At 38.5% G+C, this 24,897-nt stretch overlaps 2 pseudogenes across 2 annotated transcripts; one reads left to right on the forward strand and one right to left on the reverse strand.

The window, feature by feature from the left end:
* Positions 1 to 16,470: 16,470 nt before the first annotated feature.
* Positions 16,471 to 18,192, reverse strand: LOC126963104 (heat shock protein HSP 90-alpha-like; annotated as a pseudogene). Its single transcript, XR_007728931.1, has one exon. The product of XR_007728931.1 is annotated as a heat shock protein HSP 90-alpha-like (transcript).
* Positions 18,193 to 18,202: 10 nt separating this feature from the next.
* On the forward strand, positions 18,203 to 19,006 carry LOC126963129 (putative heat shock protein HSP 90-alpha A4; annotated as a pseudogene). The gene has a single exon (XR_007728946.1). The product of XR_007728946.1 is annotated as a putative heat shock protein HSP 90-alpha A4 (transcript).
* Positions 19,007 to 24,897: the final 5,891 nt, after the last annotated feature.

Consider the following 24,897-nt stretch of genomic DNA (forward strand, 5'->3'; position numbering starts at 1 on the left):
TCTAGTGCCACTGGGTTAGAGTCTCCCCAACCAAGCTGGTCTTGGCAGTTTTGTTTTGTTTTGTTTTTTGAGTCAGAGTCTTGCTCTGTCGCCCAGGCTGGAGTTCGGTGGCATGATCTCAGCTCACCGCAACCTCTGCCTACTGGGTTCAAACAATTCCCCTGCTTCAGCCTCCTGAATAGCTAGGGTTACAGGTGCACACCACCATGCCTGGCTAATTTTTGTATTTTTGGTAGAGATGGAGTTTCACCATATGCCAGGCTGGTCTCGAACTCCTGATCTCAGGTGATCTACCCACCTTGGCCTCCCGAAGTGCTGGGATTACAGGTGTGAGCCACTGTGCTCAGCGTTCCTTCCTCTTTTAAGCAAGTGGTAGCTGAAAGAGTCTAGATTCTTGAGTAGATTTCCCCACTAGTCTGACTTTCCACAAAAATGTCATTGCATGGCCACTCAAAGAAAATGTTTTGATTATTCATATAATTTCACAGTGCCTGAGACAGCTCTGCTTAGCCCCCTTTTCTGAGGTGTGACACACCAATTGTTGAAGTGAGAACAGGAACCCTCCTTTCCTTCAAGCTGTTGTCCTGTACATTGAACAAGTGAAAGATACTGGAAAACCTTTGTTGGATTCTAAGTTCTTTTGACATTAGTTTGAAAATAAAAAAGAATCAGGAAATATTTTCTTTCTGGGTTAGAGCCAATGATTCTTGGCCAGAAATAACTGTGTAGTGTTCAGCTCGGCTGGACCCATGAGATCAGGCCTTCAAGGGAGTTCCTGGAGTAGGGGAACATGGTGAGTCCAGCACCTCTCATCTGTGTGCACCCACTTGGAGGAGACCTGGGGGAGGTTACCACCTTGAACTGAATCCAGCTTAGAGGAGGGAACCCAGGTTGGGGAGAATTTCCTCTCTAAGCCCAGTGGGCAAGGCCTAGGAGATGTAGCCTTCCTATCAGTTTATCTGAAAACCTGATAGATGTCAGCACATTTTTTAAAAAAACCACTTAAGTCCATTGTTTCCTTTTTGAGGGGGAAAAAAGTGCTAAAGAACGTTAAGCTCTTTTAGCAGCACTCTTACTCGCAGTCAGATTAAATTTTTCTTCCCTTCATAGAGTCCCTGAGGCATCATTATAATGAAAAAGTAGGCATCAGAAAAACACTTACCTGGTTGTGTCTGGAGAAAAAGTCACTTTGGGAATGACCCATGTAAAAATCTCTACACATTTTATTCTAATTACAGCTCTGCAAGCCATTCTCATCTCCAGTGGATACTAGTGAACTACTGCTCCTTGAAGGTCATGAACTTGGGCATGGGTCAGGGTTTGGTATCAAAAACAAGACTAAAATAACACTAATGGCTGCTTTCAGGAGGTCTGAGAATGAGAGCTGGAGAAGTTCTCCTCTCTAGTCCCCCTACATGGATTTACTCATGAGTTACAACTCTTGACTTTCTCTGCCATTTATCCTTATGTTTTGCCAATCTCTCCCTTTTTGGCCTAGTCATTCTTTGTGTTTCTCATTCATTCCAGACTGTTCCCTTTTTTCTTTCTTCCTGTCCTCAGCCAGCACAAGAGATAAAGGTTAACAGGATTTTGAGTGTAACCTGTGGGGGAAAATGCTTTTGTTTAATTTTAGTTTCTTGACTACCTCAATAGATTTTCGTCTTCAATCAAATTAAGACTATCACGCTTGCCACTGTTTCCTTTGAGCCAGGACCAGTATTTGGTATGCATTAGGCTGTTGTTAAATGATTAAGTAAATTACTTTTGTGAAAAATAAAATGTCATTCAGTTTTCTTCTACTCTTGCCAAACAGTTATTTACTTACCTTTCTTTCTGTTCAAAACTCATAGCATGTTACTCCTTTTTCTTATGTTTTCATACAATGCCCTTACTTGTTTTGATGTTCCTTAACCTATCTTATTTTTGCATTTCCTAAGAGTCTTCCTGTGGCAGCACGTTTCATAACCACTATTTGATTTGTAAATTTATCTTTGTAGACCATCTTCCACTCCCAGATGATTACATGAGCAAGTAGCTTGGTTGTAGGCTTGCTCTTTAGAATACATTGCTGTAGATAGAGATGAGAACTGAACTGAGAATAGCACTTCTTTAACATAGTGCCATCTAGGAAAGGAACAGCATCCATGGGAATCAACATCGACACAGGCAGTGAGGTTTTGGGGGACATCACTACAGTTCATAATATTGTCACAAAGTTGCTGGAGAGTGACATATTTTATTTTAGAACTCTTTTAATTTTTCAACGAACTTCCCTTTAGATTTAGAGTTTGATTTTTAGATCAACTCTGTGTAGTAGCTATAATAGGTCCAAACATTCTCATTTCCTAGATAAAGATACTGAATATAAAGATACAAGAGCACCTCCTCTATAAGGGCACCTGTTATATTGTCTTACACATAGTTAAGGGTTTATTCATTTATCAATAAACATTGATTTAGTTTCTATTGCCATAGCAGGTACATTGCTAGGTGTTGGGCACAAAAAGAACAATATAGATAACAATAAAAAAAATCACCTACTCTAAAGTGATCAGTCTATTAGGGAATTAATAACAATAATGGTATCATGAGAATGTGTTTCAAACTATTATTAATTACATTGGTAGTGGAATAATGTGTCTGTTTAGCAAAATCCTAAAGATTTTGTTGTAGGGTAACAACTCATAGCAAAAACCCACGTGGAAAGCTGAGAGAATGGTAGGCAGAATTATTTTATTTGCTCTGTATGATTTTCAAAAACCTATGAAACTGATTAAACAAATTCTAAAAGAGCATGTTTTGAAAGCCTGAGATACTTGTTAGAATCAATTATTCTTTCTCCTTCTAACGAACAAAGCAGGCCCTAAACAGGAGAATGCTACTATTCTTCTGTGCTCTATTGTCTCAGGTCCCTGGTGTGGGTCGGGGGGGCGGTCCCCAGTCATACACAGCACTCCTTCCACACACGAAAGATGCATTTAGTTCTTATGTCAGAGCCCCCACTCTCCTGCCTGCTGTATAGGCTGTCCTGCATACTTACAGTCACTCATCTCATATCTTTCCTTGTCACTCATCTCATATCTTTCCAATAGTGATTTTTTAAGTGGGGAATGGACTCCAAGAAGAATACCATGAACCTGAACAAGGGAAGAAGATGGTCTGGATGATATCATAATTATGTCTAAATCTCCTTCAGTCTACCATACAACTCCTGGCGAGGCTTCTAGAATATTCCATCACCTCAGCTTGTTAGCCCATGTGATACAGAGATATTGCTCGCTGTCCATGTTGCTCCATTTTGTTGAAGTGGTTTATTTTTCTTTTTATCTGTGCTTCAAAAATTATCAGGCCTCTCATCAACCCGAAGTGGCCTAGGTTTGTTCTTATTTCTTTGACTGTCTCACAAAGTGATCTGACCTTTTAGAAAACCATTTGTCACTTGTTTAAGAAAATCAAGAAAGCTGGCTCCATCTCCTGATAAAATGCCTGCTACAATTATTTCATTGCCTGGGAAAGTGATTGAATCCCATAATAGAAAAACTAGCATCCACTTTTTAAAGAATTGGGCTGATGTTTTGAAAAGGTCAATTCTTTTCGTGGAAAACCGCAAAAAAAATATCCAAATTCACATCTCTCTTCACCTAGAGTCAGAACATCTCAGCCAGAAAAACCCAGACTGCAGAGCATCCAAGTCAAAGTGGACTCAGGACCAGGAAAAATGTTACAGCTCTGCCATGAAGCCACAGTGAGCATGATTCCTATGAGTCATTAAACCAGATAATCGTAATAGAACCTTCTGTAGATGTTCTCTAGTAGAACTTTTTTTATTTTTCAGTCCACTTCTATATACGTTTCTAACTTCTTTTCAGATCTATTGTTTGAGGTAGGTAGACTAGGTATGAAGATAGTAAATTGCCAGGAAAGGAAACTGAGTTGATTTGCAGAAAGTTCAGCTCACAGCAGGACCAGGACCACTGCTTTCTTTCCAGGCAGTGTGTGTGTGTGTGTGTGTGTGTGTGTGTGTGTGCATGTGTGTGTGTGTTTTCCACTTAGACCAATTGGCGCCAGGAAGCTGACATATACCAAACTGCTGTCCCTTTTGGTAAATATAAAAAGTTGTCTTGGTTTTGTGTTCCAAAATCTTTAACAAACATTTCTATGCTTTTCTACTTGAAACTATAATTGCCAGCAAATAATTCAAAATATATTCAAAAATTCAGATAAATATACTGATTTTTGATATTTAATACTTACCCTTTCCAATTGTACAATTAATGCATCAGGAGGAAGAATTGCTGTGTCTGAATTCCTGAAGTCATATGATACACTTAGACATCACGGTGACCTTTCACTTTTGGAATGTATGACAGGTCCATAAATTTAATTTTGAAAGAACTCAATATAGGAAAATACATTGCTTTGTAAAGGCATTCTCTTGTGTTAAAATACATAAAATAGCGGCCAGGCGCAGTGGCTTACACCTGTAATCCAAGCACTTTGGGAGGTCGAGGTGGGCAGATCACGAGGTCAGAAGATTGAGACCATCCTGGCTACACAGTGAAACCCAGATATAAAAAAATGAGCAGAGCATGGTGGTGGGAGCCTGTAGTCCCAGCTTCTGGGGAGGCTGAGTCAGGAGAATGGCATGAATCTGGGAGGCGGAACTTGCAGTGAGCTGAGATCGTGCCACTGCACTCCAGCGTGGGCAACAGAGCAAGATTCTGTCTCAAAAGCACACATACACATACACATATCAAATAGTTTTTCTATCATTCAGGTTTGTATGTTACTTCCAATTTTTAAATTTTATTGGGATAATAATGAATTTATAATATTTTATTCCTGATTGCAGAAGAAACTTAGAAAAGATGGCATATCTTTATTGATTTATTAAGGCTGGGTAAAAGAAATTGAATATGTACCAAAAAGATGACATTTTCTTCATCTAAAAAGTCATCACTTTCAAAGCAAATATCTAGCCTCTCCTTCCTCTCTCTAATTGCCAGCTGCTACCCCCTCCCCCATATCCTATTTTCCTTGATAACAGAAAAAGAGTGGAAGCATTAAAGAACATTTTGAACTATATAACCGGCAGTACTGCTGTGCACTTAGGCTGCCTTCTGACCCTCCACAGATGAAAAATTATTCCCCCCTCACACTCTATGCCTCAGCAAAGCTCCATTCTCTCTGACTTGCCAGTTCTGGCACTGTCCAAGCACATTAGACCTGGCTGTCTGGCAGTCTAGCTTGGAATAAAAATTCTCATAGAGGATGATTTTTCACTTCTGGTACCTCTCTGTAGGTATTTCTTACCATGCCTGCATAGCAGAGCTACTCAAAGGAAAGGATCTGTGTGGTGTGCATATGTTGTATTTTCTCTCCTTAATGCCAAGGATGAAAAGAAAAGGATTTGCAGTGTTTTAGCGCTGTTGGCATCCAGATGGCTGCTATAAAAATAAAGACATGGCTGAGAATCAACAGAAAACTTCCATCCTATCAAGATGTCAACACTACCAGCACTGTCTGTACTACTGAGTGCCTGCTGCAGCCACACCTACTAATGGCTAGCATGCTTTCCATGACAAAGATGAGAAGTTGTGAGTGGAGTTTTTGAGTAGTCAGCTAGCTGATGATGGATTTAATGAGTCAGTGCAAACAAATCACTTTGGATTTTAATATGTATTGCTTTCAGCTTACATGTCTTTGAGATATTGTTGGTCCCTGCCTGCTAAGGAGCACCTAAAGGAGATTCCAGTGGCCACAAAATTCATCTTTTTTTTTTCATATTTTCACTGCTGAAGTTGAATCTCCACTCTCAGTTCCATTAACACTCGTCCGTTTGTTTGAAATAATTCCCTGGCTTTTTGCTTCTTGCTTACTTTGTTCCATGTTAGGGCCTTCGGGTCAGAAATTTGTGTGATCTAGTGGAGTGGGAGCCCCTGTATTCTGCACATTTTCACGATTGCCCTAGTCTGAAAGCTTCATTGGCTAACTTGGGTGGTTTGCTTTGAATGTAAATTGCATAAACTTATGTGTATACATTGTTTGAGATACATTAAAATATGTTCCTATCAAAGGATTTCATTTGATACTAAAATACTTTTGGAGGAAGATAGGAAAAGCATTATTTCCATTTAAAGACAAGAAGACTAAGAAAATGCATGATCTTGTTCTTGAATTTTTGACTCCAAGCCCAAAGTCTATTTTCCCACATATTCATATGATTTTACTATACGTTTGTGTAATCCTGAAAAACCTACTGTTGGACTTGTTCCTTCCCAAAAACAAGGGTGATAGGATGAAGGTGGGCCATAGGATCAGGAACAGGAAGTGGATGTATTTAGTCTCAAATGTCTCTTAGTTACTATTAGGGAAACATAAAATTACAAAACAGCTATCTTCAGGGAGAATATAATAAAAGGTTGTATTGCCACATCATGCTGTACAGTGGTAAGGGGGAAAATGAGTCTAATATTTATTGAGTTTCTCCCAGGTGTCATGTTGGGCTCTGTTATGTCATATTTACTTCTCACCAGAACGTTGTGAGTAGATTACTAGCTTCATTTTTAACAGAGTTATGTGCTGGGGCTCTATGAGTTTAATTAGCACGTGAAAGTCACAAAAATAATTAAGTGCCGGAGCCTTGGTATGAATCTGTCTTTTTTCCATTTAATTTTTAAAAATTTGTTAATTGATACATGATAGTTGTAAATATCTCAGGGGTCTGTGACATTTGGATACATGCATACAATATGCAATGATCAAATCAGGGTAATTGGGATATCCATCACCTAAAACACTTAACTTTTCTTATTGTTGGTACCCAAATCTTTTGACTGCAAAGTCAATAGATGAGAGAGCCTCAGCTGTAAGAAACAGGTCATGGAAAGCAATGGAAATAGGCAGACACATAGAGAAACCAGAAAAATTATACCGGTGACAGAGGACTGCGCCCAGTGAAGTTGCCGGTGCCATGTTTTCCTCCTTGGGTCTGTACTTCTTTGTCCCCAGCATGTATTTGTAACATATATGTTTTATTTATTTATAGTTAGGGAATATCTTAAAATGTCTTGACCCCCCAAATATTTGACTATGTAAGAAATAGTTTAACCATATCTTTGTTTCTGTGCCTATTTAATTCTCTATTCCAACACTTATTTTATTTTCACTATATACTGGGAGAAAAGTAAACATTAAAAATATTTATTAATATAGAGATGCATTTTTCTTTTTCTTTTTTTTTTTTTTAAACATTCTCACTCAGTCACCTAGGCTGGAGTTCAGGGGCATGATTTTGGCTCACCACAACCTCTGTCTCACAGGTTCAAGCAATTCTCCTGCCTCAGCCTCCTGAGTAGCTGGGATTACAGGTTTGTACTATCATGCCCAGTTAATTTTTGTATTTTCAGTAGAGACTGAGTTTCACCATGTTGGCCAGACTGGTCTTGAACTCCTGACCTCAGGTGATCTGCCCACCTCTGCCTCCCAAAGTCGTGGGATTACAGGTGTGAGCCACCGTGCCCGGCCTAGAGATGCTTTTGAAAGCGATAGCATTTGCAGCACAATCTGAATTACAAAATGAACTTAGAGAAGAAAGGAAGTATTTTGATAGCATGAACTAAAAATTTAAGGAAAACGATGAAATAGTCAATGTTGGAAGAAAGATTACATAGAAGATGTGGGAGACCTTGATTTCCATGAAACCAGTGAAGTATTTCATTAAACTATCTAACGAAAGCAAAAGAAAAATCTCTCGATTATACTAAAGTCTTTTTTGTTTAGGATTGTTGTTACAATTTTTGGACTAAAATATTTTCCAACAATTTCTTCTGTGATATTCCAATAGCTTCTCACATAAATCATGAGCCCTATACCCACCCAGAGGTAATAACAGAAAAAGGAATAAAAGTTCATATCACTAAGAGAAAAAGAAATGGAATCTGTTTTTCCATGACAAATCTCCAGCCAATTTATGTCTCTGTGGAAAATAATTACCTGAAGTAAACAATCTCTAATATTTCCTTAAACATTTTGTAACCTCAATTTTAATATAAAGTATTTGAATCTCAAAGTGCCAATGAGTGATTGTCTAAATATTTATTCTGTGCTATACACTCACGGAATTATTTTACTAAATTGGGACTCTTAACAATGATTCATTGTAGGACTTTCAGAAATTTCTCAGGATTATATATGTGAAACCCACATTCAGCCCCCAGGACTCTGCTACCATCAGATTCAACCATCACCTTCAAATAATTGGTCACAGACAAGTTTTTGAAGCCCTGACTATATATGGGCTTCCAACAATTTATGTTCTAAGCATCAATCTAAAGTTGAACTTCTTAGTATAAAAATCAGTGCATTCTGAAGCATTCTATGCTTTCAAGATGAAAGGTGCTTCAGGATGCTTTAAATTCTTTGATAAATCTAGCAATTAACTTTTATTGTTCCTGTGCCCAGCACCATGCTGAATTATTCATATGCATTTTTTTGGAGGGGGGACAGAGTTTCACTCTTGTTGCTCAGGCTGGAGTGCAATGGCATGATCTTGGCTCACCGAAACCTCCGCCTAACTGGGTTCAAGCAATTCTCCAGCCTCAGCCTCCTTAGTAGCTGGGATTACAGGCATGTGCCACCAGGCCTGGCTAATTTTTGTATTTTTAGTAGAGATGGGGTTTCTCCATGCTGGTCAGGCTGGTCTTGAACTCCCAACCTCAGGTGATCCAACTGCCTTGGCCTCCCAAAGTACTGGGATTACAGTCTTGAGCCACCACACCTGGCCTTCATATGCATATTTTTATTTAATCCTCATTGCAATCCTATATGGTAGAGATCATCATTATTCCTCTTCTACCTATTAGGATACTTGATCTTAAAGGAGTTTAGCAAAGTTACCTAAAGTACAAGGTAGAACCAGGATTTCAGCAAATGCTATTCTCACCCCAGAGACCAAGTTTTTGTACATTTCAATTTACCCTCAGAACAAAAAAAAATATACTGTAGTTTTTGGATAAGGGCCTGGTTCAGAAAACATGAAGGCACTCATATGAAATACCGTCTCTGACTGCCTGTTCTATTAAATTGGCACCACTCTGTGATGTACACAATGTCTCTGGTGGGGTTTCCCTAGCAGCACAACCTAAGATGAGCTTTTGGATGTTCGTAGGTTCTATGGGAAGTGACCTCCTCAACTGGAAGCAGAGTGAGAAAGTAGGCGAGAGAAGAAGGAAGGATTTGGAAGGAGTTGATACTGAGGACAACTGGGGTTCCATCCTGCTGGGATCTTTAAGAGCAGTCGTTCCTCCCAGGAAGCCAAAACTGGGGGATATTTAAACACTGACTCCTGATGCTCACTGGTAGAGGTTGGCTTCCGGGAAAGTTAACTTCCTGACCTTTCTGGAGTGCACACTACTGCCTTAATATTCTGGGGCCTAAGAAACCCTTCAGACAGGCTGGGAGCAGTGGCTTACACCTGTAATCCCAGCACTTTGGGAGGCCGAGGTGGGTAGATCAACTGAGGCCAGGAGTTCGAGACCAGCCTGGCCAACATGGTGAAACTCTGTCTTTATGAAAAATACAAAATCTAGCCGGGTGTGGTGGCATGTGCCTGCAGTCCCAGCTACTCGGGAAGCTGAGGCATGAAAATCACTTGAACCCAAGAGGTGGAGGTTGCAGTGAGCCAAGATCACACCACTGCACTCCAGCCTGGGCAACAGAGTAAGACTCATTCTCAAAAAAAAAAAAAAAAATCCTTCAGGCAGAGGGTCACAGGGGACATAAGAAGGCCAATGATCTATATACAACAGATAATCAATTTAACTTATTATATAATTTTCTAATCATTACAGAGAGAAATTTGCATACTCCAAGTGGATTTCAGATAACCAAAACTCCATAGAACCATGACCAGATTTTTTACTTTTATATTTTTCTCCATGAAGTTGTTTTGCAATGGATTATAAAACCCTAAGAGCAAGGACTTGGAATTATTTTTCTTTATGTTCATGTAAGTAGACTATAATAGAAACTTTGTAAATATGTGTTGATCTCAATTAATTGTATTGAGTAAATATTTGTTAAATACCCACTGTGTGCATGACCCTGGTTTCATTATGGGGTACACAAAATATTTCTTCACAATTCCTGCATGTGCAATATGTATACTTAAATTGAAAAGTCAAGAGTGGCACATATAAACTAAGTACAACCAGTGTCCCTAGGCATAAGTAGCAAGTCAGCCAACTCTACTACAAATGCACAGAGGGATTGGTGATGTTGGAAAAGATACCACAGAAAAACAGGACTTTCTGAAAAACTGGTAGAGTCTATGTGGATGGAAAGATCAGGGGACCGCTTTTTGGCTAGGAGGTGGGGTGCTGGCCTTTGACAAGACTGTATGATACAACCTTAAGGGACACAGATCAAGCTGTGGCTTTTGACAGCTATCAGTTCTATAGGCTAGCTACTGAAGAGTCTTTTAAAAGTTTTCAATTTAGTTGTGCTATCATGAAATCAGCATTTTAAGAAGACAATTTAGCAGAAATATTCAAGGTAGTTTAGAGTAGTAAAATATCCATGTTGAAAGTCCATGCAAAGGGCTGGGCAATGGAAGTAATTAGGAAAGAACAGTGGTGAAATCTTTTTCCTTCTGGTGATATAAAATGTGAGAAGTTGAGAAGTGGTGGGCGTGGTGGCTCACGCCTGTAATCCCAGCACTTCAGGAGGCTGAGGCAGGCAGATTACCTGAGGTCAAAAGTTCGAGACCAACCTGACCAATATGGTGAAACCTCATCTCTACTAAAAATACAAAAATTAGCTGGGCATGGTGGTGGGCACCTGTAGTCCCAGCTACTTGGGAGGCTGAGGCAGGAAAATTGCTTGAACCCGGGAGGGGGAGGTTACAGTGAGCCAAGATTGCGCCACTGCAATCCAGCCTGGACAACAGAGCAAGACTCTTGTCTCAAAAAAAAAAAAAAAAAAAAAAAAAAAAAAGACTCACAGTATAGGTTTCTGTATCAAAAAATGGAAATGAGTCATGAAGTTAAAAACTGCTCTTCTGTATTTAATACTAAGAATATGAAAAGGAATAAGGTAGGAGCAGATACTTGGGGTCTAAATCTTTAGAAACTGCTTATAATTTATAAATTGGAAGCTTGAGAAAAAAAAATCCAGGAAAAGAAAGAAAAAAGGAAAAATAACAAGCAAAAGAATCTGGACTATAAGTGCTTCAATTATCAAATGAGATAAGTTTCAAGAAATGAAATATACTTAGAAGTAGTTAATACTACAAAAAGATTCACTTTCTATGATATTTAAATCATTAATAAAATATTTTAAATTGAGAGGAAGTAAATAAAAAGACTCAAAGTTCTATTTTCAGGTTTGATACCAATCCACATTTTTAACACATTAAGTTGTATTTTCAGTAATACATCACCCCCTCATATTCTGTGTGTTTATATTTGGCAAATTTATCAGGTTACAGTTGACTTCTAGTCCCACGCTGCTTCTGTTGGAAAATACAAAGCCTTCTAAGTGGAAATGTTTTATCTCCTTTGAATCCTATGTTAACTACGTCTGCTGGAAGTTAATTCTGCACTGCAATAGCACTGAATTAAAATGATCTTTTGACAAGACTTTTGTTTACTTAGACACTAAAGTGAACTAGAAGACAGCTTGTAATAGAATGCTGCTTTTTTATAGTATTCTATAAATAAAATACTATAAAAGTGAGGAATTTAGTTGATTAATTTTTTTTGTTGTTGCAGATTCCAAGAAGGATTAAAAGCCATGTAGAAGACTATCTCTCACATTCCCAATTGAAACAGGAGTGTTATTATTCAGAAGTGTTTTCCATTTAGGGAAAACCAAAAATCCTCTAAGTTCAGTCAGTGTGTTTAGAATTTCGTTAAGCTTGAAGTTATGATTCTACTATAATCATGTGTCCTTTTTCTCTTTAGGATAATGAAGAAAAGTAACAGAAAAACAACATTTTTTTTTTCTTAGAGACATGATAGAGATTTAAACATTTTAGGTTTTTTAAGATTTTTGGCCAATTTGTTGGTGCAACACATGAAGAAAAGTGTTCAGGTTGAAGATATTCTGAAATCAAGATATTCCTGCAGAGCCTAGTAAGTGCAAATCAAATGTTGACTAAAAGTGTTTGGATCATTGAGAAACAAAAGAAGAATTAAAATAATAAGTATATAGTAGTCATTAATGAGGAGATATATCTTTGTGTGTGTGTGTGAGAGAGAGACAGAGAGAGAGAGACAGAGACAGAGAGAGAGAGTGTCGGAGTTTAGCTCCTGTTGCCTAGGCTGGAGTGCAATGGTGCAATCTCGGCTCACTGCAACCTCCACCTCCCAGGTTCAAATGATTCTCCTGCCTCAGCCTCCGGAGTAGCTGGGATTACAGGCACCCACCACCATGCCTAGCTAATTTTTTGTATTTTTAGTAGACAAGGGGTTTCACCATGTTGGCCAGGCTAGTCTTGAACTACTGACGTCAGGTGATCAGCCCGCCTCAGCCTCCCAAAGTGCTAGGATTACAGGCATGAGCCACTGCACCCAGCCTGATATATATCTCAGTACATACATCCCGTATGGGCAAATTAAACTCATCACTTCCCCCCTATATATCTGCTTCTTCACTCATCTAAGCGTCTATGCTGACGTCACTCTTTGTCCTGATGCCCTTCACTACCTGTGAGTCAGTCTCTGCTGGATGTGCCAATCTACCCCATCCTTGCTGTGCCTTCAATATAGACATTTTCTCCTAGTTGCTCTGTCAGAATAAACTTATGAAAGCCAATTCTACTGGTACCCTAATAGATAAATATCTGTGGTTAAGCAGCAAGACCTGAGAAAATTCTTGAGTGGCAAAAATCAGATTATTCTGTGAAATCTGCTAAGAGGGAGAGAGAGTATCCCTTCCAACTCATCCTGTATAAAATACTCTTGCATTTAAACCTAGCTCAGATCTCTCTTCTGTGGATTTTCTGGGCCCCTTGAGTCCAAAGTTATGTTTTTCTATTCTGTGAGGCCTAACAATTTGTTTGCACCACAACTGAAGCACCTATTGTATTTGCCTTGATTGGTACACTTATAATACTCATGAGATGATAAGCTCTGAGGAAAGATCTTTTAATATTTTGTCCCTTCCATGTATAATATTATTTTTGTAATTTATTAAGCATTAAATGTATTTTGATGAAATGGAATTGAAGCAACTTCTGTATACTCTATCTTTTCATCTGTGAACTATGGTGGGCTCTATGTCTAAAGTCCCTCTTATCCATAGGATTCTAGGATTCTGTGGTATGAACCTTCCTCATTATTAGTATAGCCTGTAAGTATATTTCTAACTGGATTGTGTCTAATTCTAAAAGAATGAGTAGGTCCATTCTGCTGTGTCTGGGTCATTTGTGAATTTACTGGCTAACCTCCTCCATTCCTCTATCTCCTCCATTCTCTTAATCCCTTGGTCTTTCCACCACATTGTCCCTCCAGCTTTGTACAGGCTTTCAATTTCAGGCCACACTCTCCTCCCTCCTCCTGAGTCAGGGGTTCATGGATGTATCAAATCCTTATTCGCTTGGCATCATCCTGGCATCACCTTCCTTTGCTCTGTCCCTTTCTGCCTTCTTCATCCTGGCCCACTTGTAACCTCTAAATTCACTGACCTCACAGACACTTCTGCATGATGAGAAAGCCCATTCTATGCTCACCATCTTTTTACTATAAATAGTTGGGGAGTGCAGGCTTGTGGGCTTGATGGGGCCTTTTCAACTTCAGGGAATTCAACATCTGCTTTTCATGGGGTCCACGTTTTCCAAGGATGAGTTGTTGTGCTAGGCTCCATGAGGAATGGAGATAAAACCCGACACATGGATCTTATCCTGAAGAAACTTATAATTGAGGAAAACCTGACATAAACAGAGACACATTTAAATAAAAGCAGCCAGCTAGTAGGCATCTGATAAACTGATAAGGGTAAACAAAAAGAAACAGAGATAGGAAAGTTGTTTAGTGCTAACTTTTTAGCTTATGTGTGAAATATATCAGTTTAATGTTCTCACCTTCATTTTTTAGTGCTTTGAAGAAAGGCTTACATTCAGTTAGCCGCTCATGCAAAAACCCTCTAAGAGCAGTGAAGTGTACAGGGTTTGAAGGCAAGGATTGTACCCTTATAAAAGGTTCTTTTTTTTTTTTTTTTTTTTTTTTTTTTTTTGAGACTGTGTTTCTCTTTTGTTGCCCAGGCTGGAGTGCAGTGGTGCAATCTTGGCCCATTGCAACCTCCACCTCTCAAGTTCAAATGATTCTTCTGCCTCAGCCTCTTGAGTAGCTGGGATTACAGGCTTGCACCACCATGCCCACCTAATTTTTTATTTTATTTTTTTCTGGACAGAATTTTGCTATTGCCATCCAGGCTGGAGTGCAGTGGCACAATCTTGGCACTATAAAGTCACCACAGATGAGGAATTAGTGAATACTGAATCACTGCTCCTAGGAAGATAGAGGGTGAGTTAGTTTCCTGCAAGGCTCTGCTCACATTATACCAACTGATCAATATGTAATCTTGGGGTTTTGTGTGTTTCTGTTAAAGATGCATAATTTACGCCTGGGCAACATAGTCAGACCCTGTCTCTACAAAAAATTAACATGAAAAAATTAGCATGATGTGAGGTGGTGTGCACCTGTAGTCCCAGCTACTTAGGAGGCTGAGGCAGGAGGATTACTTGAGCCCAGGAGTTTCAAGGCTGCAGTGAGCTGCGATCATACCGCTGCATTCTAGCCTGGGTGACAGAGTGAGACCCTGTCTCCAAAAAAAAATACATACACCAGTATACATTGTTTATTCATTAACTTTGAACTCATGGCCCATAGCAGTATAACTCATGTTTGAATGAAGCTTATATAGTACATGAATGTTCTCCATAAAGCCCATCACAACCTTCTTGTGCTTAGAAACATGGGGTAACACCTCAGCACTACCATTTCAAACAGTAAAATTACCTACAGGAAGCACAAAAATGTGATAGCATGGCTCTGCACAGACTTTCAAAAGGGCACTTGTTTACAGTCTGCGAGCTCGAATATGAAAGCAGAGCATCGTCTTGTTTGACTCAGATGGTAGCACGAGCATGGACAGGTCCCATTTTCCCTGGTGTACACATCTGCAAATGGTTCCTAAAGCACAGTGGGTATTAGTTTTGGGGTTACAAATAAAGTTTAGCAAGTAGGCAAATTCATCAGTACAGAATCTGTGAATAACTGGAATCAATTATGTGCTGCTATGGACTGAATTGTGCTCCCATAAAATTCATATGCTGAACTCCCTAACCCCCAGTATCTCAGAGTGTGACTGTTTATGGAGATAGGGTCTGGAAGGAGAACATTAAGTTAAAATGAGGCTATTAGGGTGGACCCTAGTTCAATCTGACTAATGTCCTTATAAGAAGAGGAGATGCAGAAACACAGATACTACGAATACACCAGCACAGAGAAAATGTCCTGTGAGTCCCCAGCAAGAAGACAGCTGTCTGCAAGCCAAGGGGAGAGGCTTCAGAAGAAACCAACCCTACCCCGACCTCAGACTTCCAACTTCCAGAGCTGTAAGGAAATACATTTCTGTTGTTTAAGGCACCTAGTCTGCAGTATTTTCTTACGGCAGCCCTAAGCAGACTAATACAATAGGTGCAGGCCACTCTCAACACATTTTCAAGGCTGATGGACAATGTTGTATGTTTATTTTATTTGACTTCTCAGTGGTATTTGACAGTCGACTGACTTTTTTCATACTAAAATTCTCTGTTTTCCTGGCTATCATTTTCATCTAGTTTTCCTCCTACAACATTAGCTATTCTGTTCTATTTTTTATTTATGGGGACTCATTTTTTAGGAATTTTCTTTTTACTAAAATGTAACATATTATTATAAGAATATTTATAAAATACAGAACTCAATACAATGGAAAAAATAAAAATTATCTTTAATCCTAATACCAGGAATAATATACCTCTTCTATAGCAGCCTCTTTATTCACCAGGCTCATAAAGAGTGCTGTCTCCAAAGGAACTAAGTTCATCTCTCTGCTCTTTGAATTATGTGCAATGAAACTCCTTACCGTTGTTCACCAGCTCGACTAGATCTGCCGCCTCTCTGACTTGACAGCAGCACTTGACCCCTTGGTATCCACACCACAGCCACCCCAGCAGGTCCTTCCTACTGACTGTTCTCCCTGAAGCCCTCTCCACCCAAAGCAGCCACCCCAGGCAGTGCCACGGCTGACTCTTCCAGGGGTCTCAGCATCTCTCCCTTTAGCCAGATCCCTCTTATTCCATACTATAATTTCGCCCTTTCTGTTCATTGAAGAGTATTCAAAGTTATAATTAACATTTACCTATTTATTTACTATATAGCATTTACCTCTCTTCTTCCTCTAGAATATTAGCTTCATAAAAAAGAAAAATGTTTAAAATAATGGAACTTCCAAGCCCTCTTTGGTGACTGACACTAAGGTCTTCCCCTCAAATTCCTTCAGCTGTTGGACACAGTATTCACCAATGGGCTCGATCATATAGATCACTTCTAAGCCATGTTTCCGAAGACTTTCCACAAAGGCTGAGTTAGCTACCTGGTCCTTGGTCTCACCTGTGATATAATAGATATGTTTCTGGTTTTCCTTCATTCTGGTGCAGCAGTCCTTGAGAGAACCCATCTCATCACCAGAGGCAGATGTGTAGTAACTTAATAGCTCTGAAAGCTTCTTCTGATTTTGAGAGTCTTCATGTATTCCAAGCTTTATGTTTTTAGAGAACTGCTCATAGAACTTCTTGTAGTTCTCTTTATCTTCTGCCAGTTCAGCAAAGAGTTATAAGCATTTTTTTGACCAAATTCTTCGTGATAACTTTCAAAATTTTGCTTTGTTGCAACATCTCATGGGAAATATTTGGAGGAAGATCCTCCAGGTCTACCACCCTTCTAATGAAGTTCAGATATTCAGGGATTAGCTCCTCACAGTTATCCATGATGAAAACATACAATTTGATGTTGTTCTTTTTCTTTTTGTTTTCAAACAGGCCAAAAGGAGCACGTTGTGGGACAAATAGAAGGACTCTGAATTCCAACTGTCCTTCAACTGAAAGACGCTTCACTGCCAAGTGATCTTCCCAGTCATTGGTCAAGCTCTTGTAGAATTCTCCGTACTCCTCATTAGTAATATCATTGGGATTTCTGGTCCAGATGGTCTTTGTTTTGTTGAGTTCTTGATCCATGTACTTTTCCTTAATCTTCCTCTTCTTCTTCTTGTCACCATCCTTCTTTTCTTCTTCTTCCTCATCAGAACCAACATCTTCAATTTCAGGTTTGTCTTCAGACTCTTTCTCTTCTTTTTCTATTTCTTCTTCTTTGTGTTCCTTTTCTTCAGCCTCATCATCGCTGACTTCTTTATCACATTCCTTCTCCACAAAAAGAGTAATGGGATATCCACTAAACTGAGAATGTTTCTTCACAATCTCCTTTATTCTTCATTCCTCCAAGTACTCAGTTTGGTCTTCCTTCTGGTGTAGGATAACCTTTGTTCCACAACCCATAGGTTCACCCGTGTCTGTCCTCACTGTGAATGATCATTCACACTGCTGAGGACTCCCAGGCATACTGCTCATCATCATTATGTTTGGTGATCACAGTTACTTTCTCAGCAACCAAATAAGAAAAATAAAAACCAACACAGAACTGGACAATCATAGAGATATCTGCACCAGCCTGCAAAGTTTCTATGAACGCTTTGGTCCCAGACTTGGTGACAGTACCAAGGTTATTGATCAAGTCAGCCTTGGTCATTCCAATTCCAGTATCCACAATAGTGAGAGTTCGATCTTGTTTGTTTGGTACAGGGTTAATATGCAGCTCTTTCCCAGAGTCTCATTTACTGGGATCCATCAAGCTTTCATACCAGAGTTTGTCCAATGCATCTGATGAATTTGAAATGAACTATCTCAGAAAGATCTCTTTGGTCGAGTAGAAAGTATTGATGATCAGTGACATCAACTGGGCAATTTCTGCCTGAAAGGCGAACATCTCAACCTCCTCCTCCTCCTCCATCGGTTGGTCTTGGGTCTGGGTTTCCTCAGGCATCTTGGCTAAGAGACAGCACAGGGTCCACAATACAGCAGCACCAGGACGCCAAAGATGAAGAAGAGAAAAAGAAACAGGAAGAGGAAAAAAAACAAAGTTTGAGAACCTCTGAAAAATCATGAAAGACATATTGGAGAAAAAAGTTGAAAAGGTGGTTGTGTCAAACTGATTGGTGTTGTCTCCATGCTGTATTGTCACAAGCACATATGGCTGGACAGCAAACATGGAGAGAATCATGAAAACTCAAGCCCTAAGAGACAACTCAACAATGGGTTACATGGCAGCAAAGAAACACCTGGAGATAAACCCTGACCATTCCATTATTGAGACCTTAAGGCAAAAGGCAGAGTCTGATTAAGAATGACAAGTCTGTGAAGGATCTGGTCATCTTGCTTTATGAAACTATGCTCCTGTCTTCTGGCTTCGGTCTGGAAGATCATCAGACACATGCTAACAGGATCTACGGGATGATCAAACTTGGTCTGGGTATTGGTGAAGATGACCTACTGCTGATGATACCAGTGCAGCTGTAACTGAAGAAATGCCGCCCCTCGAATGAGATGACGACACATCACACATGGAAGAAGTAGGTTAACCTCCGGCTGAGGGATTACTTACCTGTTCAACACCCTATAATTCCTCTGATAATATATTTTCAAGGATGTTTTCCTTTATTTTTGTTAATATTAAAAAGTCTGTATGGCATGACAACAACTATTTTAAGGGGAAGATAAGATTTCTGTCTACTTCTAAGTGATGCTGTGATGCCTTAGGCACTAAAGCAGAGCTAGTAATGCTCTTTTAGTTTCACATTGGTTTATTTTAACAGATTGGGGTAACGTGTGTTGTAAGATGTATGTAACATGATGTTAACTTTGTGGTCTAAAGTGTGTGGCTATCAAGCCGGATTCCTAAGTAGACCAAATCTTGTTATCGAAGTGTTCCTGAGCTATACCTTGATGTTTAGAAAAGTATTTGTTACATCTTGTAGGATCTACTTTTTGAACTTTTTATCCCCTGTAGTCGCCAATTCTGCATGTACTAGTCCTCTAGAGATAGGTTAAACTGAAGCAACTTGATGGAAGGAACTCTCCACAGGGCTTGTTTTCCAAAGAAAAGTATTGTTTGGAAGAGCAAAGTTATAAGCCTACCTAAGCATATCATAAAGCTGTTCAAAAATAACTCAGACCCAGTCTTGTGGATGAAAATGTAGTGCTTGAGTCACATTCTGCTTAAAGTTGTAACAAATACAGATGAGTTAAAAGAAAAAAAAAATAATGGAACTGTGATTTTCAGATTGAGAAACTCTATTTCACATGTACTTTCCTTTGCCATTTTGAACATTAAGTAGCATCAATAACAATTCAAAAACTCAATATATTATGACTTTAAATGTGGCCTATTAAATAACACCACAAAGCCCATGCTAAAATTGCTAACGGGAGGTAAAAATGCATTGACATCACATAGACATCTTAGTCATGTATTTATTCATTCAACAAAAGCTTATCCATTCCCTGTTTTCCAGTCACTGTGGTAAGTGCTTGGGATACAGCACATTACCTCCTTTTCCTTGTGAGATGAAAAAGTTGTCCTTCAGAAAACAAATATATAGTGACCTTTTATAAAAGAGAATGCATCTTTAGTGCTGCAGTGAATTGATAGTGTATGCTTTCTAACTTTTGCACATACAATTATATTGGAATCTGGATTCTTTTAAAGCAATGTCAGAAAAGTTTAGACTGCAAGAAGCCAACATGTTTCACTTGGCTTAAAGATGGAGCTTTACTGTTATTTCTTTTCTTTATGTCTCTATGCATGTGTGTTTTCATGATTCTAGAATCACTGATGTGGAAAGTCAATTATTGTATGTATTCTTTGGGACCATATATACTGCAAAATACCAAATTAAAAACATGTTTTCTTTGAGTGAATGTGGCCTAGTTAATGGTTGTTATGTACACACCAGTTCTATGGCCAGTACATAAGTGAAACCTCTGATTTACAGGGCAACGTAAAAGAACAGCCATCACTCCATTTCTTAGGAACACTACTGAACTAGACAGATTTGTCTCTACTTTCCCAAGTCATAGTGAAGAAAGGGAAAAGGTCTTACACAAAGGCTATAACTGGGGCCTTATCAGTTGTTTCTGCTTTTTAGACATACAATGAAAATTACAATTTTCATATTTAAATATTTATTCATACTTTGTTTTTTCCTAAAACAAGTGATATTTTCCAAGTAAAATTTTGAAATATTTCTTGAAAAACATTGCCCTATGGCAGATAAAATAATTGAATAAAAACTGTATAGATACTTTCATCTTCTGATGGGCTAATGTAAGTAATTAGCCAGAAAGTAGCTCTTTTTCCTTAAAAAATGGGATGATATGTTCCATCATAAGACTGAAGGGTTCCATAAGACTGAAGGGTTCTATAGATCTCAAACTTACTATTTGTTGGCACATATACAAGCATTATATGAACATAGTTAAATTAAAATGATATGCAAAAGTATCTCCTCCCTATGTTTTATTCCTCCATATTAATTTTCCCTTCTGGACAGAACACCTACAATGGTATTATGGGCTTTGGAGTGGAATGCACAGCTTTGAAAACTTTGAAACAATTTTGAGATGCTTATGATGTTTTAATTACTACAAAATTGAGTTAACAAGTAAATTCTAGTAGATAGAAAGGCTTAATAAATACTTTGTATATTTTATGTCATTAGTTGTAAAATTGTCCCCCAATGCCATCAACTATTAATTGCTCTAAATAGCTTTAAAATGCCCTGGATTTACTGATCAAAGCTGAAATCAAGGTACAGTTTTGCAGTTTTCACACATATATAGCCGTCTTCCTATCATAACCTGAAATCTAATTACTAAGTGGTTTTAACTCACTCTCTCTCCCCTCCTCTCTCTCTCTACTTAGCTACAGTATTTTTCCAGAATGTGTATTACAGAGCAACTTGCAGGATGCTAAAACCCTCATGTTCACTTTTCAACTGTGTAGCCATTTTTTTGTCATGCCTCTTGAATGATCTCTTCCTAGTGAAACTGTTGCAAATTGACCTTAACATATTCAAATGTTAGTTTCAGTGTTTTAAAATACAGAGTACACATTGCTGTCTGCTTCAGAAAGCAATCATTATGGAATGTGTTCAAATCCGTTCAAATCCTTAAAAATGTGCTGCCTACCTCCCCGTGAAGTTTATGTGCATTTCCTTAATAAATACATGTCATCAGGAAACAGCTACTCTCTTGAGGCATATCATCATGTCTTCAAAACTCCAAGGAGAAAATGAAGAGTGCAGGGCAGTAAAACTATTTACTCCATGCATATTAACAGTAGACACCTACAAATCCTTGCAAACATTAGCTTAGTTATAATTCTCCCTGTGGAAGTTTGTAAAACATAGTGGATGACAAGGATAATTTAATACCTTGAACAAATGTTGATTTTGGATACACAGAAGTGTGATGCATAGCCATCAACAAAGGCCATTTAATTGTAGCTCTATTTTCAGTCACTTTGGGCTTTGCTAAAACTTGCATATATTGATGTAAATGAAATGAATATACTAAAAAGTGGAAAAACAAGTCAATGAATATTAGTTCTTTTCACTATTCAAGAGCCCTTAACTCAGAAAACTTACAATTAACTTTGTAAGCTGAAGAAAAAGTTCAAATAATATGAATTACATTGTTAATCCTTTTCCCAGATTTCAGATTTTTATTTCATTGTGTTGGGGAACTTCTGTGGTGAGAATTCTGCTTCTCATTCCTTTGTGTGAATTTGAGCTTGCATTTTAATTTATCTTGTAACTCTTAACTGTGTCTTTGTTTGCCATTTGCTTTAATTCTTGTTTAACCAATTAAAAAAAAAAACCCCTAGAGAAAACCTCCTTTAATGTATATCCTAGAAGTTGACTAACTTTATAAGATACTTGTCTCAAGAACTGGCTTCAAGGTTGAGGAGGCAGTCTCTCTTTTGCTTACTGACATGATTTGCAATGCTTTGGGTTTAATTAAGTGATAGAATAAATTCCTGACCACAGCAATCAGGAAATGTTTTGATCCAGATTATTGGAATGGAAATTCTACTTTGCTTTCCCAGTAAGTTAGAACCCAGAATCTTTCACCATTAGATCTGACAACAGAAATTTACTCCATATCCCCTGATATAGCCTGTAAGGAGCAACAGGCCAGTGTGTATGTGACCAGAGGTTATAACATTCTGATTCATTATGCTCTAGTCATGAATCTGGCCCATTACAGACAAACTCTGTCAATCCATTTAGCTGTCATTCTGACCATGAATGTAATGCTATTATGGTGAGACCAAGTCCACAGCTCATGCCAAATGTTGTTAGGAATTCACTCCATCTTATGTATGAACACTGGCTCCTTCAAACAACAAGATTTTGAGTGAATTATATATTTGTATGTTGATGTTGAATGGTGAGTTTTCTTGGCATTTAATTATCCAGCTCAAAGAAACATACTTCCCTAATTGTTTCTGAGGTTACTGCCTATGGTAAACTAAAAGGGATCTTGTGAAGGAATGGTATGAAGTTGGCAGCTGTAGATGCTTGTTCACATACTAATATATTATAACATGGCTGCAAAGATAGAAGGAAACATTTCTTAAAAAGAAAATTCACAGGCCGGGTGTGGTGGCTCACGCCTGTAATCCCATCACTTTGGGAGGCAGAAGTGGGTGGATCACGAGGTCAGGAGATCGAGACCATCCTGGCTAACATGGTGAAACCCTGTTTCTACTAAAAATACAAAAAACTAGCTGGGCGTGGTGGCATATGCCTGTAGTCCCAGCTACTTGGGAGACTGAGGCAGGAGAATCACTTGAACCTAGCAGGTGGAGGTTGTAGTGAGCCGAGATCGTACCACTGCACTCCAGCCTAGGCCACAGAGCAAGACTCTGTCTCAAAAAAAAAAAAAATTACAGTTCTTTCTTCAATAGACACATAACCGAATTATTATAAAGATAATTAATGAATTGGGGTTTATCAGAGTCACCCAGATAACAATTAACAAACACTTCAGCTCATTTAAAATGACACCATTTAATATGATATATAGTTGATCTTTAAACAACATGCGGGTTAGAGCCACCAACACCCTACACATTGAAAAATCTTATTGCGGCACTATTCACAATAGCAAAGACTTGGAATCAACCCAAATGTCCATCAGTGACAGACTGGATTAAGAAAATGTGGCACATATACACCATGGAATACTATGCAGCCATAAAAAAGGATGAGTTTGTGTCCTTTGTAGGGACATGGATGCAGCTGGAAACCATCATTCTCAGCAAACTATCGCAAGAACAGAAAACCAAACACCGCATGTTCTCACTCATAGGTGGGAACTGAACAATGAGATCACTTGGACTCAGGAAGGAGAACATCACACACCGGGGCCTATCATGGGGAGGGGGGAGGGGGGGAGGGATTGCATTGGGAGTTATACCTGATGTAAATGACGAGTTGATGGGTGCTGACGAGTTGATGGGTGCAGCACACCAACATGGCACAAATATACATATGTAACAAACCTGCACGTTATGCACATGTACCCCAGAACTTAAAGTATAATAATAATAAAAAAACTTCATTGAGATATAACTGACGTAACATAAAAATAACATAAAATTCACTCTTTTAAAGGAAAAAAAAAAAGAAAAATCCACATATAAATTTTGACTCCTTCAAAACTTAACTACTAATAGCTTATTGTTGACCAGTCTTACCAATAAAATAAACAGTTTGTTAACACATACTTTGTATTTTATATAAATTTTATATTGCATTCTTGCAATAAAATAAGCTAGAAAAATGAAAATGTTATTAAGGAAATCATAAGAAAGAGAAAATATATTTACTATTCATTAAATGGAAGTAAATCATCATAAATCATCTTTGGGTTGAGTAGGCTGAGGAGGAGGAAAAGGAGGAAGGGTTGGTCTTGCTGTTTCAAGAATAGCAGAGGCAGAAGAAAATCCGCACGTAAGTGGACCAGTGCAGTTAAAGCCTGTGTTGTGTTTGTCAGCTGTGGGACAGTTTTATAATGACAGTTCAAAATGGGTGGGCAAAGTTATCTTTTACCAATCTAAAATTCCATCAAAATTATATCTTTATTAAAACAAAGATACTGGCCAGGCATGGTGGCTCATGCCTGTAATCCCAGCACTTTGGGAGGCCAAGGCGGGCAGATCACCTGAGGTCAGGAATTTGAGACCAGCCTGGGGAACGTGTTGAAACCCCATCTCTACTAAAAATACAAAAATTAGCCAGCCATGGTAGTGGGCACCTGTAATCCTAGCTACCTGGGAGGCTAAGGCAGGAGAATTGCTTGAACCTGGGAGAACAAGGTTGCAGTGAGCCAAGATTGCACCACTGCACTCCAGCCTGGGTGACAAGAGTGAGACTCTATCTCAGAAAATAAATAAATAAATAAATAAATAAATAAATAAAAATATTTGTGTAATTTGAAAAAAAAAAGATTGCAGGGTCTTTAAAATATTTTTTACTCTTATTATATTTGCTAGTAATTTCAGAAACATTTCTATGTTTAGTGCTTTTTAATCTCTAAGGCCTTTTTTGATAAACTTCCTATTTCGATTTCATGTATTTGATACCAGAATTAACAGAAGTGAAAAAAAAAAAACCTTATTTGTATTCTATGGGAGTTTATTTGTGTATTTTCTTAACTAAATAATTGACAAT

This window comes from Macaca thibetana, chromosome 9 (genome assembly GCF_024542745.1).
Source record: "Macaca thibetana thibetana isolate TM-01 chromosome 9, ASM2454274v1, whole genome shotgun sequence".
NCBI classification, from domain to species: Eukaryota; Metazoa; Chordata; class Mammalia; order Primates; family Cercopithecidae; genus Macaca; species Macaca thibetana.